This window comes from Amia ocellicauda, unplaced genomic scaffold (genome assembly GCF_036373705.1).
Source record: "Amia ocellicauda isolate fAmiCal2 unplaced genomic scaffold, fAmiCal2.hap1 HAP1_SCAFFOLD_38, whole genome shotgun sequence".
Taxonomy (NCBI): domain Eukaryota; kingdom Metazoa; phylum Chordata; class Actinopteri; order Amiiformes; family Amiidae; genus Amia; species Amia ocellicauda.
The window spans coordinates 994,788-1,009,496 of NW_027102952.1; the positions used below are offsets into that span (position 1 = coordinate 994,788).

Sequence of the window (14,709 nt, forward strand, 5' to 3'; positions counted from 1 at the left end):
GAAATAATTTCAAATTATGGTTTATTGGTAAAAAATGAATTGAGAAACAAAGATTAATAACTGCCATCATTTACCCAACTACTATTAACTATGGTGTTGAAGGAGCTGCTGTAATAGTTATTGTAATGGTCTCAGGTATTTAAGTTAGATAAAAGGACAAAGATAAGCACATTGTTTTGAAACTTTGACAACTCCACACAAAAAGAGTATCTACACTAGGAAGTAAAGCTGATTCAATAAACACAGGAGATATGATGCTGCTGACGACAGCTGAGTGCTGTACTGAAATAATTTGATAAATGAGATAAATTGGAATCAAGATTATTATTATTTTGAATTGTCCCTTTACTAGAAACCTTATAGATTGTGCGAATGTCAACTAATGTGATAGAGATGCCTTTTATAAGGACGATCTCTGATGTTGTGTGAACCACACATTGTGTCTTCAGACTGATTTATTCCACATGGCAGATATGCATATTATGAATCGTGTCCTGAAGGAACCGATGTCTGACCCATATGGAGAAGATGCTGGTGTTCTTGTTGAGACACAGTAGGCCAAGGGCGCGGCTTTAAAGACAGCCTCACAGCAACTTGAACAGACCAATGCTGAGGTCCACTACGCTGAAGTGATGCTTGACTCAGTGGAGAAATAAGTTAAAATACTATAATTAAAGGTTTTCCAGATTATAGGAATCTACAATATATTGTGAAACTGCTCAGATGACGTCCGCAGTAGCACATATTCTTCTATTGATAGTTTAATTTATAATGTACTATTAGTGGAGATGTCACATTATTCAAATGAATAGAATGACAGCCATGAAGTCAGAATCAGTCCATTGCCCTTCACTTAAGATTTGTACAATGTATAATGTTTATAAATCAAAACGCAACAAATATATGTACAATACAGTTTACAAACTGAATTTGTAAAAAAGAATGTTTTGCTGACTTTTGTATTCTCTTTGAAGCAACAAAATGTATGTGTTATGTATGTCGTAACTAGGGTTTGACTTTTATGACCTGGGGCTGGATGAAATTTAATTTGAGATGCACTGTAAAAGCTCCAGGAAATTGCAACTGGCCACTGCACCTTCCATAAGAGAGCTCAAACATTTGCTAATGCATTGGTTGCCTCACAGGCACTCTTTCCCTGGTTTGCCCATGTGGCGCATGGTGTTGGCCACACGGGCAAAGGGGGGATGTGTGCATCAGTCTTTTAAATTGGTTTGCCCCAGGTTTTATAGTAACAGCTTAGCAATATTGTAGAACTTGCCACATTTGTCAAGCTCATAATCCTGCAATATGCAAATAGATTGTGTTCAAAAGCTTAAATGTTGTGGATATGAATATATACTTGTAATAATATATAGGTGTTCTAAATGGGTTGAAGCCTATCCCGTAGGAAGGCTGAAGTAGTAAAAGTAGCAAAAATACAGTTAAGGGATGTTATATGTAGATTTCGCATTCCAGGGAAATTTCCAGTGATAGGAACACTCACTTCACTGGGACAATAGTGCAGGAACTATGCAAAGCCCTGCGAGGTAAACAACATTTTCACTGCCCCATCAGGCTCAGTCAGCTGGAGCAGTGGAGAAACAAAATGGGATATTAAAGAATAAGCTGTCTAATATATGCAAACAAACAGGACTCAAACGTCCAGATCCCCTTCCTATAGTCCTAATGACAATGAAATCGTCAGCAAATTGAGAAAAACAGGTCTTTCTCCGTGTGAGATTATTATGGGATGACTTATGAGACTCTCCATCACTCCTCCATTGTCTGTAAGGGAAATGGACATCCACTTGATGGATGATGCTATGTTGTCTTTTTGTATGGGACTAACACGTGCTTTCGAAGCTGTCCATTCACAGATGAAAGCCGCCCAGACTGAACCATCCCAGCAGGTTTACCACCCCTTCCAGCAAGATGACTGTGTATATCAAAGCACACAAGAGAAAGTCCTCCCAACAGCCCAGGTGGACAGGGCCCTACCAGGTGCTCCTGACCACCCACACAGCTGTGAAGTGCCTAGGAACGACGACATGGATCCACTCCTCACACTGCAAACTTGCCAATCGAGGCGATCAGCACAACCCTGGTGGAGAACAGAGGGATAAAGGAATTGTTCTTCCACATCAGATTTGACATTACTGTATGTATGCAGGCCCTTGTAATTGCTTTTCCAATACTGCCAACTGGTTATTGATGATTGATTTCACATTGTGGTACGAGTATCGAGTGAAATGCGTGCTATCCACCTCAACAACACAGCGATAACATGGAGCCGGCAGGTGATCCAGGTCACAATAGAGGTCAAGCAGTGGGAGGAGGAAGACGTGGTGGTCAAAGGTGTAGCGTAAGGTACACTTATAAAATTCAATTAAAGAAGTGAATTTATAGTATCACCTTATCACGAATCCTGGAATCTTGTAGAACTCATTTTCTGTAATAATTGGATGCAGACACCAATTCCAAAGATATAAATTGTCAAATTTATTCAAAAACAAAGACTAAATGTAGCACTACACTAATTATACAAAAGGGAAAAACTAATTAAAATTCAACTCTAGATCAACAAATCAAAGACAAATCACTTCCGTGACCAAATCAAAGACCATGGGATCGCATATGATAACACACAAATCATTAAACAAAAAAGGTTATAAACACATTGACTACAATACCGGTTAGTAAGACGAAGGTGAGTCTCTCATTAGTATTGTTAGTCAGACATTCAATAACTATGCAGGTTAGTATTTATGTCAGGTAACTTCTCGTTATATATATATCAGTCTCATTAACGTTTAGGTGGAGAGAAAGATCCTATCATTACTTGTTACCACAATTTCCCTTAACTGATTATTATTCAATGATTAAGGATAGGCAGGGCCACCTATAATCTGGTGTCTATTAACTTGTGTCAATTTCAGACTAAACAGTTAAACAGGAATGAGAAGATATTTCTCGGCGTTGACAGATTTTATTTCTAAAATTATCAACAAAACAGTTGAATGCAACACACATTTATATTTAAGAAAACTAAATGATATTACACATTCTAGAGTTATGAATCACAGATTAACATTTCTAATTGATTTCTCAAATGTCATGAATCACAAACTCCAAACTGTTAAACTTATGTGAACTTCGTCGCAGAGAGGCCTCTCTGGCTTCGGGCTCAGATAACAGCACACGGCACGAGGTCCGTGTGGTTTGGAACAAAGGCAGTCCGGTTCGGCTTTGTCCAAGAACTTCCACTCAGTCGATGCACCTGGAAGTTGGGGTTTCGCGAATGTAGAGTCTTTTCCAAACAGATTTTCCACTGGTTTGAAGGCTCCAAGGTTGTGCACAAAATCTTCTTTGTAAGCAGGGTTCCACCGTAGTTACTTGAAGACAAAGTCTTTGAGGAAAGCAGGGCCCTGTTCGTTCCAAGGGTCAAGTTTCTTAAGACTCAAATAGCTATTTAAATGACTTTCGTATTCAGTCGACTTAGTCAATTGTCCAGCTGGATGGCTGGGCACAGGCGGGCAGCGCAGTCTGTAAAGTTCTTTATTTAATAAAGTCCTTTAAAAGAATTCTTCGTACGGCTCAATCTCCTTCTCCCAGTTTAACCCTTCTGTTGCTGGTAAAGACTTAGTTGGTTTCTGGTTCCGGTTCTGGCAACAGAGATACAAGTTGAGCTGTGGCAGCGAGTTACTGGTTTAGGTGAGAGAGAGAGAGAGATGCCGTGCGTTACCCTTTATACGCCTGTCAGATCAATAGGTGATTGGTTCTTTAGTTTGTGAGATTGGATTTCGGCTTCAGCCCCCAGTGTCCTATTGGAGGGGGGCTTGATTTATGACTGATGTCAATCCATGCCATCTTTTGGAAATGCCGGTTGGCACGGGTTCGTAGCTCTGTGTTGGGATTTCGGCTCTCGTCCATTTCAAAGAGTTTTTATTTCCTACAGGCCCCCTTCCCCAGACATCTCACAGCAGGGATTCCAAGCTATTTGGCCCATTCTCGGTGCCATCCTCCCAAGACTGTCACTTTGATGTAAACCAGTTCACATGCTGATGAGTTAAGGAAATCTGATAAATTTGGGGGGGAGAGGTCTTCTTTAGATCAGTGCTTCAGCTCAGAGCTAAAATGCTCTTATCAGAATACACCCAACATAACGCTACACTGGTTAATTCTGTTCTGGGAAAACCACAATCCTGCAGGTTTAATAAGTCTCTCTACACATCAGTCCCTGAGTACCTTCAACCAATGGTCATTTTGACCAATTAAGCCCAAGAATTGAGTCAATTAAGTTGTCATGGACTACCCAGTGAAGACGTGAACTCACGACTAGGTCACACTGTGAGCTCACCAGAGCAGACATTACACTGAGCTCACTGTGAGCTCACTTAGCGCTTTTCCAGCGACATGGTGCCGGTGCTGGAGCCGGAGCTGCTGCTCGGCCTGGGATCCAGCTGATCTTTTTTGAACCGGCCCGCTTTTCCACCGGTTTTGACGTCACTGGATGTGGGCGTTCCCAAGCATGGAGTAGAAGTGGAGAAACACAGCAATAGTAATCAGCACCGAGGCGACTGCGTCTTTAAACCCCATTTAACATCACAATCAAACTCATTCCGCGTCTATGGCAAATCGTAACCCTAATGTTACAAATGTTCCCTAAACACTTATTTTGCAGGATCAATAAAAAATTATTAGGATTTTTTAAACTTTTACTGACACACATAGTTAATAGCAATGTGTTATAACTTTACCGAAAATAATAATCTGTATATCTTTAATTGTTTAGACGTTATTAAGATATAATGCATCTTTCACATAGGGAACATTTGTAACATGTTAGGAAAAACAAACAAATGATTTGAAAATATTCATAATCATACAATTTGTCAGGCTTCATAAGAATGGTATTTATAACATACTCTGTAAAAATCAAGCAAATAGCATTTGTGGTTCACGAGAAAATATATATATATAATCAAAGCTATCAGACTATAGCAGCCGGTGTATGAAGACACATACGATTATACAGCATTATTTGGCAGCTTCGCAAGACCTAATTTGAAACGTTGTTGGTAAGTTAGATAATTAGTGGGGACCCGCTATCTGCAGTTCTTCCCCTCCATAATTGCTAAAATAAAGTTTTACTGACATTTTATTGACCCTACCACTGCATAGGGCACATCTGTAACATGAACGCTACTGAATGGCACATACATTGAAAACTACGGAGAACTGAGACAAATCCACTTTACACTTCATAAATAATCTTAAAACGTTTCCAACCAAGGCAACACCCACTTGAAATACGTTCATTCTCATTTTTGGTAAACAAAAAGAGAGATTGTTACATATGTTCCCTATGATGCATCTACAGAGAGAGAGAGACAGACAGACACTAACTCTCTCTCTCTCTCTCTCTCTCTCTCTCTCTCAGCTGGGAGTGTGTGGGAGGGGTCTGCAGTGAGCGGGAGTGCTGCTGAGAGCTCTGTCCTTTGGCTGCGTTTTTTTGTTGCTTTACTTTTTTCAGTTTGTTTATTTTGTCTTCTGTTTCCAGTGCTTTTCTTATTGTGGGGGAACAGGGGAGGGGAGGGGGGAGTACCGGTAGTTCTTCCCGGGTCGGGGGGTCGGACCCCCTGAATGCGTCTTTTGAAAAACTGACCCGACGCCATGGAGTCAAGATCGCTCCGGTGCAGTTCTGCCCCCTAGAGCAGTGTGTGTTAGCGGTTGGGGAGGTAGCAGGGTGTGAAAATATCAAGTCTGCTGCCATTGTTATCTTCTTAAAAACCACTGATCTGCTCAATCAGCTAGTGGCTAATGGCACAGTGTTAGACGACACTTTCACCCCGGTGTTGCCGCTCGCTGCTCCTGCCCGGAAGGTAACGCTGTCTAACGTCCCTCCGTTCATCCGCACCGGCTCGGGCAGCTGATGTCCGGCATTAAGAGGGTCCCGCTGGGCTGCAAAGCCCCGCAACTGAAACACGTCGTGTCCTTCCGAAGGCAGCTGTATATGATCCTCAATAACATCAATGAGGATCTTAATGTCTCCGAAGTTGGATCTCTCTTGCTGCCACCACCACGAAGATTGCTCTTTAGTAATGTTGGAAAGTCAAAGACAGCAACCGTCAGGGTTCTTGCATATGACGTATTCGTGCTGCACCTCTCTGCAAGGATCCAGGACAGTTTGTCAATGTAAACTCCAGTGCCTGGGAATATTTCCACCTAAAAGACAATGGTAAATAAAAAACAAGTTTATCCCCAAACTATTCTTATATTATGTTAAGTGGAATACATTATCAGTAAGGCTGTGATTTTGTTACAGAAATGTGTTATTAAAGACCACAGTATGTCTCAATTCTAAGTTTATTAATTTACAGACATAATAAAGTCAGTGAATCTGTGACACCCATAATTCAATTACATTCTTATTATCAACTATAACTATGAATATAACTGATAATGTAGCATCATTAGATTGTTTACAACCAATATTTGTTTTCAATATATATATTTTTACCTTGTCTTTGTAATATTGTAGACCAAGAGTGTTATACCTGTTTTGGTGATTCTTTGTCAGATTCAGAACAATTTGCTGTGGGGCTGTCAGAACCACTTGATGGTGACACACTTTTGTCTTCATTGCTGATAAATGTGGCTTTTGTTACAATTTTTTTCAGATTGTCCAAAAGGTCTGGAATCTCTGGAGAAAAAAACCTTAGTATTAAATGATAATCATTTCTAGTAATATATTTAATACAAAGTGAAAACAAAACCATCAATGCCTGCAATTATACTTGAGAGACTTGCTCTATGTTATTGGCAAACTGACCTTTTTGTGGGTCATTAACATTAGCTACGAAAAAAATAAAAGAGATAAAATACAAGAATTACCAGGTCTAATGTAATGCATATAGTCATTAATGTAGGATTATGAAGTTATGTTGAAAAACTTTATTTAATAATCAGTATTATTAAACTATTAGACAGTGCACATTAAGAGTCTGTATTGTGGTTCTAGATTACTTCAGTATGATCAACTATAATACATTACTCTGGAATCTAAATTACTGAAGAATAACATTTATCAAGGTAAGGAATTATTTGCTATAAATAAAAAAACTTACCATCAACCATACGGTTTCGAAGACATTGGTTTTCAATTTTAAGTCTTGTGTTTTCCTTTTCGAGCTGCTTAACGTTTTGCTGTAGCTCAACTTCACTGGACTCTTTAAATGTCTGTAGAATATGACGGGATCTAATTCTTGAAGCTCCATCGGTTTTCTTTCTTATTTTGTGCTGTATTCAGAGAGGAAAAGAGTTTAAAATGAATATATATATATATATATATATATATATATATATATATATATATGAAAATGATTTAAAAAACACAATCCTGCAATACATTTATTTAATATTTGCAGTAATTATCTCACCGGTAACTGTGGTTCATCAAGGTCACTATCATCTGAAATTTGAAGTTTTTTGTTTGGTTTAGGTACTGTCTTCATTTTAGGACAGGGCATTTTTGTTAGGTCATTAAGTTTTCTTCTTAGTTCGCCTTCTTTTCCTAAAATAAAAATAAAATAAATAAAACCCTGCATTATGTCCACAGATATTTGATGATTATATTTATTTGTCATAAAAATACTGTGCTTTGACCATACAAATTAAGATGAACAGCCAACACTGAATCAAAACTGAAGTTAAATTATATCTGGTTTAATTTATTTTGTGATTTGGGGGATTTTATTGTAAAGCACAACACACAATAAATCGTTCTTACAAATGCCAGTCATGTATGACGAGTTTTTAGTGCCCTCACCACCACCTACCATGTTATAAGAGTATGTTAGAAGTACAACACATTAATAACTTAAACATTCATTTCAAATATACTGTGATTGTATACACTCACCTAAAGGATTATTAGGAACACCATACTAATACTGTGTTTGAGCCCCTTTCGCCTTCAGAACTGCCTTAATTCTACGTGGCATTGATTCAACAAGGTGCTGAAAGCATTCTTTAGAAATGTTGGCCCATATTGATAGGATAGCATCTTGCAGTTGATGGAGATTTGTGGGATGCACATCCAGGGCACGAAGCTCCCGTTCCACCACATCCCAAAGATGCTCTATTGGGTTGAGATCTGGTGACTGTGGGGGCCAGTTTAGTACAGTGAACTCATTGTCATGTTCAAGAAACCAATTTGAAATGATTGGACCTTTGTGACATGGTGCATTATCCTGCTGGAAGTAGCCATCAGAGGATGGGTACATGGTGGTCATAAAGAGATGGACATGGTCAGAAACAATGCTCAGGTAGGCCGTGGCATTTAAACGATGCCCAATTGGCACTAAGGGGCCTAAAGTGTGCCAAGAAAACATCCCCCACACCATTACACCACCACCACCAGCCTGCACAGTGGTAACAAGGCATGATGGATCCATGTTCTCATTCTGTTTACGCCAAATTCTGACTCTACCATCTGAATGTCTCAACAGAAATCGAGACTCATCAGACCAGGCAACATTTTTCCAGTCTTCAACTGTCCAATTTTGGTGAGCTTGTGCAAATTGTAGCCTCTTTTTCCTATTTGTAGTGGAGATGAGTGGTACCCGCTGGGGTCTTCTGCTGTTGTAGCCCATCCGCCTCAAGGTTGTACGTGTTGTGGCTTCACAAATGCTTTGCTGCATTCCTCGGTTGTAACGAGTGGTTATTTCAGTCAAAGTTGCTCTTCTATCAGCTTGAATCAGTCGGCCCATTCTCCTCTGACCTCTAGCATCAACAAGGCATTTTCGCCCACAGGACTGCCGCATACTGGATGTTTTTCCCTTTTCACACCATTCTTTGTAAACCCTAGAAATGGTTGTGCGTGAAAATCCCAGTAACTGAGCAGATTGTGAAATACTCAGACCGGCCCGTCTGGCACCAACAACCATGCCACGCTCAAAATTGCTTAAATCACCTTTCTTTCCCATTCAGACATTCAGTTTGGAGTTCAGGAGATTGTCTTGACCAGGACCACAGCCCTAAATGCATTGAAGCAACTGCCATGTGATTGGTTGGTTAGATAATTGCATTAATGAGAAATTGAACAGGTGTTCCTAATAATCCTTTAGGTGAGTGTATATCAAATAGCATGTAAAGACTTTAATGTTTTTTTTTTTTAAATAAACATTGTTACCAGTCATAATGATCTGCGCTTCATGGACAGGCCATCCACCTTTTGGAGGTTTGTTCGTGTCTCTCCACTCTGCTCTGAAGTTTCGAGTCGTCTCTTCGTCATCATCAGCAATGCTGAATAAATCAAAATTGCGAAAGCAAGCAGTGGGAATCACGCTGTAAGAGTCTTTGTCGACCCCGCTTTCCCACTTCACCAACGCGTGCATCACCGCCATACTACCTTCACCTTCTCGTCCGTTTTTTCTGCGCGTTTTTCCCCCGACAAGTCACGGCACAAAAAACAGTCCCGCTCTGCATTCTGGTACTTGGCGTTCTTAATAACACCAACAGGGTGTAATCGCATAGACCACTCGAGTATAAAGTACTACATATCCCATCTGTTACAGTTTTTTTTCTTCTTCTGAAACTGCAAGCGCACTACATAAAGTTTGGCAAATGAAGAAATTTGGATGATGAGTTTACAATCTTATAAACAGTATTTAAGTAAACCTAGATATGCAATTCCAAAAAGAACAGCATCGAGATGGAGAAACAGGATACAAAAATAATAATACAATGTTTATACTTTTTGTATTTTAATTACAGTATGTAATTATTGCCTTTTGATTTACATTTACAGAAAAAGAACGGCGGCAAACGTGGACTACCCAACAAGAAGCAACAAAGTTACTAAAATATCAGATTCTCAGGTAAGCTTCATGCAGCCATACATGTATAATTATAAAATCAATCCAAAAAATAGACCTTGTTTACCCTACAACTGATTTGAGTGTTAATTCTATTTAAGATATAAAAAAATATTTTGTTTTCTGAACTAATAATCTGTGAACATTCTATTATCTCTATAATTTTAATTAATACATTTATTTTATTATTGGTGGAACATTATATTTTTCAGCTCAGATGATTTCACGTACCATCAATTTTTCTGTTAATAAATGTGCAAAAACAAATCAGATGGATAGGCCCCTACATATGAACATTAAGTTAAAGGCCTAGAGTGAGTGTTCTTCACTTCCAGTCATGGCGGGCCACAATCCAGCTCTTTGTAACTCATCAACAACCAAAGACCTGGGAAAAGGGTTAAATGGCTTCAGTTAAGCCAATTAGGTAATTAAGAGCTCAACTGGAAAAAAAACAGCAGGCATAGGGGTACTTTAGGACCACAGTCACTGATATAACCTACAATGTTGTTGTAATGAAAATCAGCAGACAGTGGGCCTCCTCCAGGACTAAGGTTGAGAAGCACTGGTCTTGAAGACCACAATAACAATCGACCTCAAGGGCTAGGGATATTCGAGGTGATGCTAAACCAGTCCTGAATGTTTAAATATAATGTTATTTTCTTGTAGTGTGCCGTTGCTGTTAATGCAACCAGTTATATTGAGCCATCAAATACAGAAGCTGACGAAAGACATCAACATGTAAATTTAGTTGTAAATTTAAAGTGTGTGTGAAAAGTATTTTGTATATGGAGATTAACCCATAGTTTCACAGATAAATTGTGGACCAGTGATATTCAGGATCTTCAAAACAAGTCCTGAATGCTCAAACTTAACACTTCTTTTTTTAGAGTGTCGTTGCTGTCAATCCAGCCAGTGATGTGGAGCCATCAGATACAGAAGCTGATGAAAAACAACATGTAAATTTCCTAAATTAATATGGTGCATCAAAATACTTATTTAGCACTTTCAACTGTTTCTTTGTGATTCCTAAAATTACTTTACAGGCTGGGGCTGGGGGAAGACACTGCGCCCGCCTGGAGAAGCCTGTACAAGCCCCCCTCAATAAGAGAGCTGGCAATCTGCAGTGGAGGGTGTTACACACCATTATTGCTGTCAATTCTTTTATTACTGTTCTTAACCCTGCTGTGTCCGACGCCTGCCCATTCTGTGCTCAGAGAGAGACCGTGTTTCACTGTTTCAGCACTTGCTCTCGGTTGTCACCCATTTTTAGTCTTTTAACTCGTCTTTTTACTGATCTTAACCTGATTTTTAACACAAAGGTTTTTATTTTAGGGGCGCGATACACCAGAAGGACCAAACATGTGGACCAGCTGGTAAACTTCTTGCTGGGCCAGGCTAAAATGGCCGTCTATAAGACTAGGAAGAACAGAGTGTGTGGGGAGGGCAGTGAGGATGCAGTGAGAGTGTTTGCCATGCTGGTCAAGTGCAGAGTCAGACTAGAGTTTAACTATTACAGGCTGATGAATGATTTGGAGAGTTTTGAACAGGTCTGGTGTATTAATGATGCCCTTTGTGAATTGTATGACGGGGAGTTGGTTTTTATTATGTAATTCATTTATAGGGTTTAGTATTTGATGGTTGTTTTGTTGTGTGTATTGGGTTGCTTTCTTTAAAAGTGTACAGATCAGTGGCGGAGTTAATGCTTGTTGGGGGGAGACAAACAAAGGGGAACACTATTTTTTATTTATTTATTTATTTTCTTTTGTATGAATTATTGCGTGTTGCAAACAGGCAATGAAGTCTGATAAAAGTCAAAAAGTCTCTCTCTCTCTCACACACACACACACAGCCAGCAAGACACACAGAGCCAGCCAGCTCAGCGATGACATCACAAACATCTCTCTCAGGTGACTCCTATGACATCACAGAGCACGTACATTCCGTTGCTTGCCGTCTGTCAACCACTCAGTCACTGCCAGCCAGACTGGCTGGCTGACTGGATGGTGGGGCTGCTTGCTGCTGCTGCGTACCTTAGCAAGCTTATTTGCTTGACCGGCCTTCCTCCTCCGCCCACATGCCCACCTATGTCCGATCTGCTGTTCACCTGGATCACAGCTCCGCCCCAACAAGGCAGAGCCTCCCAAGAATGGTACAAACTCACCCACGATCCCCTCCACGGAAAGCTATAGCAAAAGGCAAAAGCATTATACGTAATGAAGAGGAACCCGAGTCCAAGACGCATCCGACCAGCCATACATATTTGTGTGTATTAAAGATCACATTTTATTACATTTAGATTTTCTGTACTTTATTACATCTTTTTGTGATTTTTAAATGTATTGTTTCTTTTCCTTATATATGTATGTATGTATGTATGTATGTATGTATGTGTGTGTGTGTCTGTGTGAAAGTGTATGTGTTTGTGTGTCTCTGTGTGAAAGTGAGTGTGTGTGTGTCTGTCTCTGTGTTTGTGTGTCTGTCTCTGTGTGAAAGTGAGTGTGTGTGCGTGTGTCTGTCTGTGAAAGTGTGTGTGTGTGTGTGTGGGTGTGACAGTGTGTATGAGTGTCTGTCTGTCATGTAACTCGCACATCTGTGAGGGCACCATTTTTGCAGAAAGAGATGTACACATTTTGGAGCAACATATGCTGCCATCCAGACATCGTCTTTTCCAGGGACGTCCCTGCATTTTTCAGCAGGATAACGCCAAACCACATTCTGCCCAGATTACAAGCGCATGGTTGCGTAGGCAGAGAGTGCGGGTGCTAGCATGGCCTGCCTGCAGTCCTGACCTGTCTCCGGATTGAGAATGTGTGGCGCACTATGAAGTGCAAATTAAGACAACGAAGGCCCTGTGCAGTTGCGCAGCTGAGGAAATGCATAATGGATGAATGGGGGGAAATCCCACTTGCTAAACTTAACCAAGTGGTGTCTTCAGTGCCCAAGTGCTTAATAAGTGTTATTAAAAGAAAAGGTGATGTTACATAGTGGTAAACAGTCGACTGTCCCAACTTTCTTGGTTTCTTTTCACTGCTAATGAGATGCTGTAGAGTGAGTTAGTTATATTGCTTTCAGGAGCTCTAATCGTATTGATGAGTTCATGCAGCATTTGTAATTGAATTTCAAAAAGAAATCCTTGCTGTCTGGCCTGTGTGTATGAGATGTACTCTGTCAATCTTTGGCTAACAACTGAAACATTGGTAGAACAGAAATGGCAACATAAAAAAGAAAAGTACATTTTAAAAGAGCACATTAAATAGGATGAATATACAGTTTTTTACAATCACTTTGTCACTAATTTCAGAACCTTGATGTCATTTTTCAAAACTCTAGACACAAAACTCAAAACGGTCATCACTTGTAACACAGGCTGTCCAATGTTCAAAACATTGCATTGTGCATTCATATCTTTAAAGAAACCTTGCACTTGCAGACTTGTTGGTTCAAATAATTCATTTATCATGAAATACCATAGTAACATTTATTTAGATCACCCACACAGAAGATACCGATAGTTTCACTGTGTAGTTGTTCGTACAATCATTAAATATTGTAGTACAAAATATGTGATACATGTTTCATTATGGTACTACACATAAATACATCACTGTAAAAGGACTAGTAGAGAGAATACTACAGACACAGTGGAATCATTGAACAAAATCTGAAATGTATTGATGCAATACAATCAAATCACACCATAGGTTTCTTTGAAGCCATGCAACAATAATTAGCTACAAAAAAGAACAAAACTACAGTAAAATGTCAACTGCAGTGTTCCTCACCTGGCTTAGTGTAAAACAAAGGATTGATTACTGTACTTCTGAATTTCCATCAGCCCTGTGTTCAGGTTCAGGTTCTCACAACCATTTTTCACAAGAGGCATCTTGAAACTGAACATACCTGAACATACTCAGTCATCAGCTGCTTCACTCTGTCTGCATTTCTTTCAAAAGGCACACTATACTCTGTGCTACACATTGGTATGCAGTATACAGTCATTTGACAATTGAGAGTAGCCTAATGTTTAGTGCATGCTGAAGACTTGCCGCTTCTCAGTACGGAAATTTCTGATGATTGAGGCCACAGTTGATCCTGAGTTGATTCTGAGGTTTGATTGAATCATTGTAGCTGCCTCAGTCATGGTCATGCCATGATTTACAACATGCTCTACAACTATTTCTCGGATTTCACTGGACACTATTTGCTGTTGCTGCCGCTGTCTGGTCCGTGGCCTTGTCCTCTACCACGTTCCCCCAACACCTCTCAAATGAGGCCCATGGCTGCCTCTCTGGTGAGGCCTAAGCCCTCCTCTATGACGAGGCCCACGACCACCTCTCAGAAGGGGTGCATGTCCCCTTCCATTCCTTTGACCACCACGTCTTCCTCCTCCCACTGCTTGACCTCTATTGTGACCTGGATGACTTGCCGGCTCCATGTTATCACTGTGTTGCTGGGGTGGATAGCACTCATTTCACTCGATACTCGTACCACAATGTGAAATCAATCATCAATAACCAGTTGGCAGTATTGGAAAAGCAATTACAAGGGCCTGCATACATACAGTAATGTCAAATCTGATGTGGAAGAACAATCATCTTCAACCAGGTTGGAGCGTTAGTTGCAATGCCTTTAATACACGCAGCGTGGAGAGGAACAGTGACTCAAGTAGATCCCAAAGTCGCTCTGCCTTCATTTTAACAGTCAGAGCTTTTATACACAAAAATCAAAGAGCTGGTTATAATCAGAAAGTCATTACTATGTTATCTTAAAAGTTAGCTAAGCAGAATTTATATCATTATAGGACAGAGTTCATAGATCAACACATGGATTA

General features: G+C 39.9%; 1 non-coding gene across 1 annotated transcript; it reads right to left on the reverse strand.

The window, feature by feature from the left end:
- Positions 1–11,996: 11,996 nt before the first annotated feature.
- On the reverse strand, positions 11,997–12,111 carry LOC136733986 (U5 spliceosomal RNA). Its single transcript, XR_010810366.1, has one exon. It is a non-coding gene; the product is annotated as a U5 spliceosomal RNA (small nuclear RNA).
- Between the last annotated feature and the right edge of the window lie 2,598 nt (positions 12,112–14,709).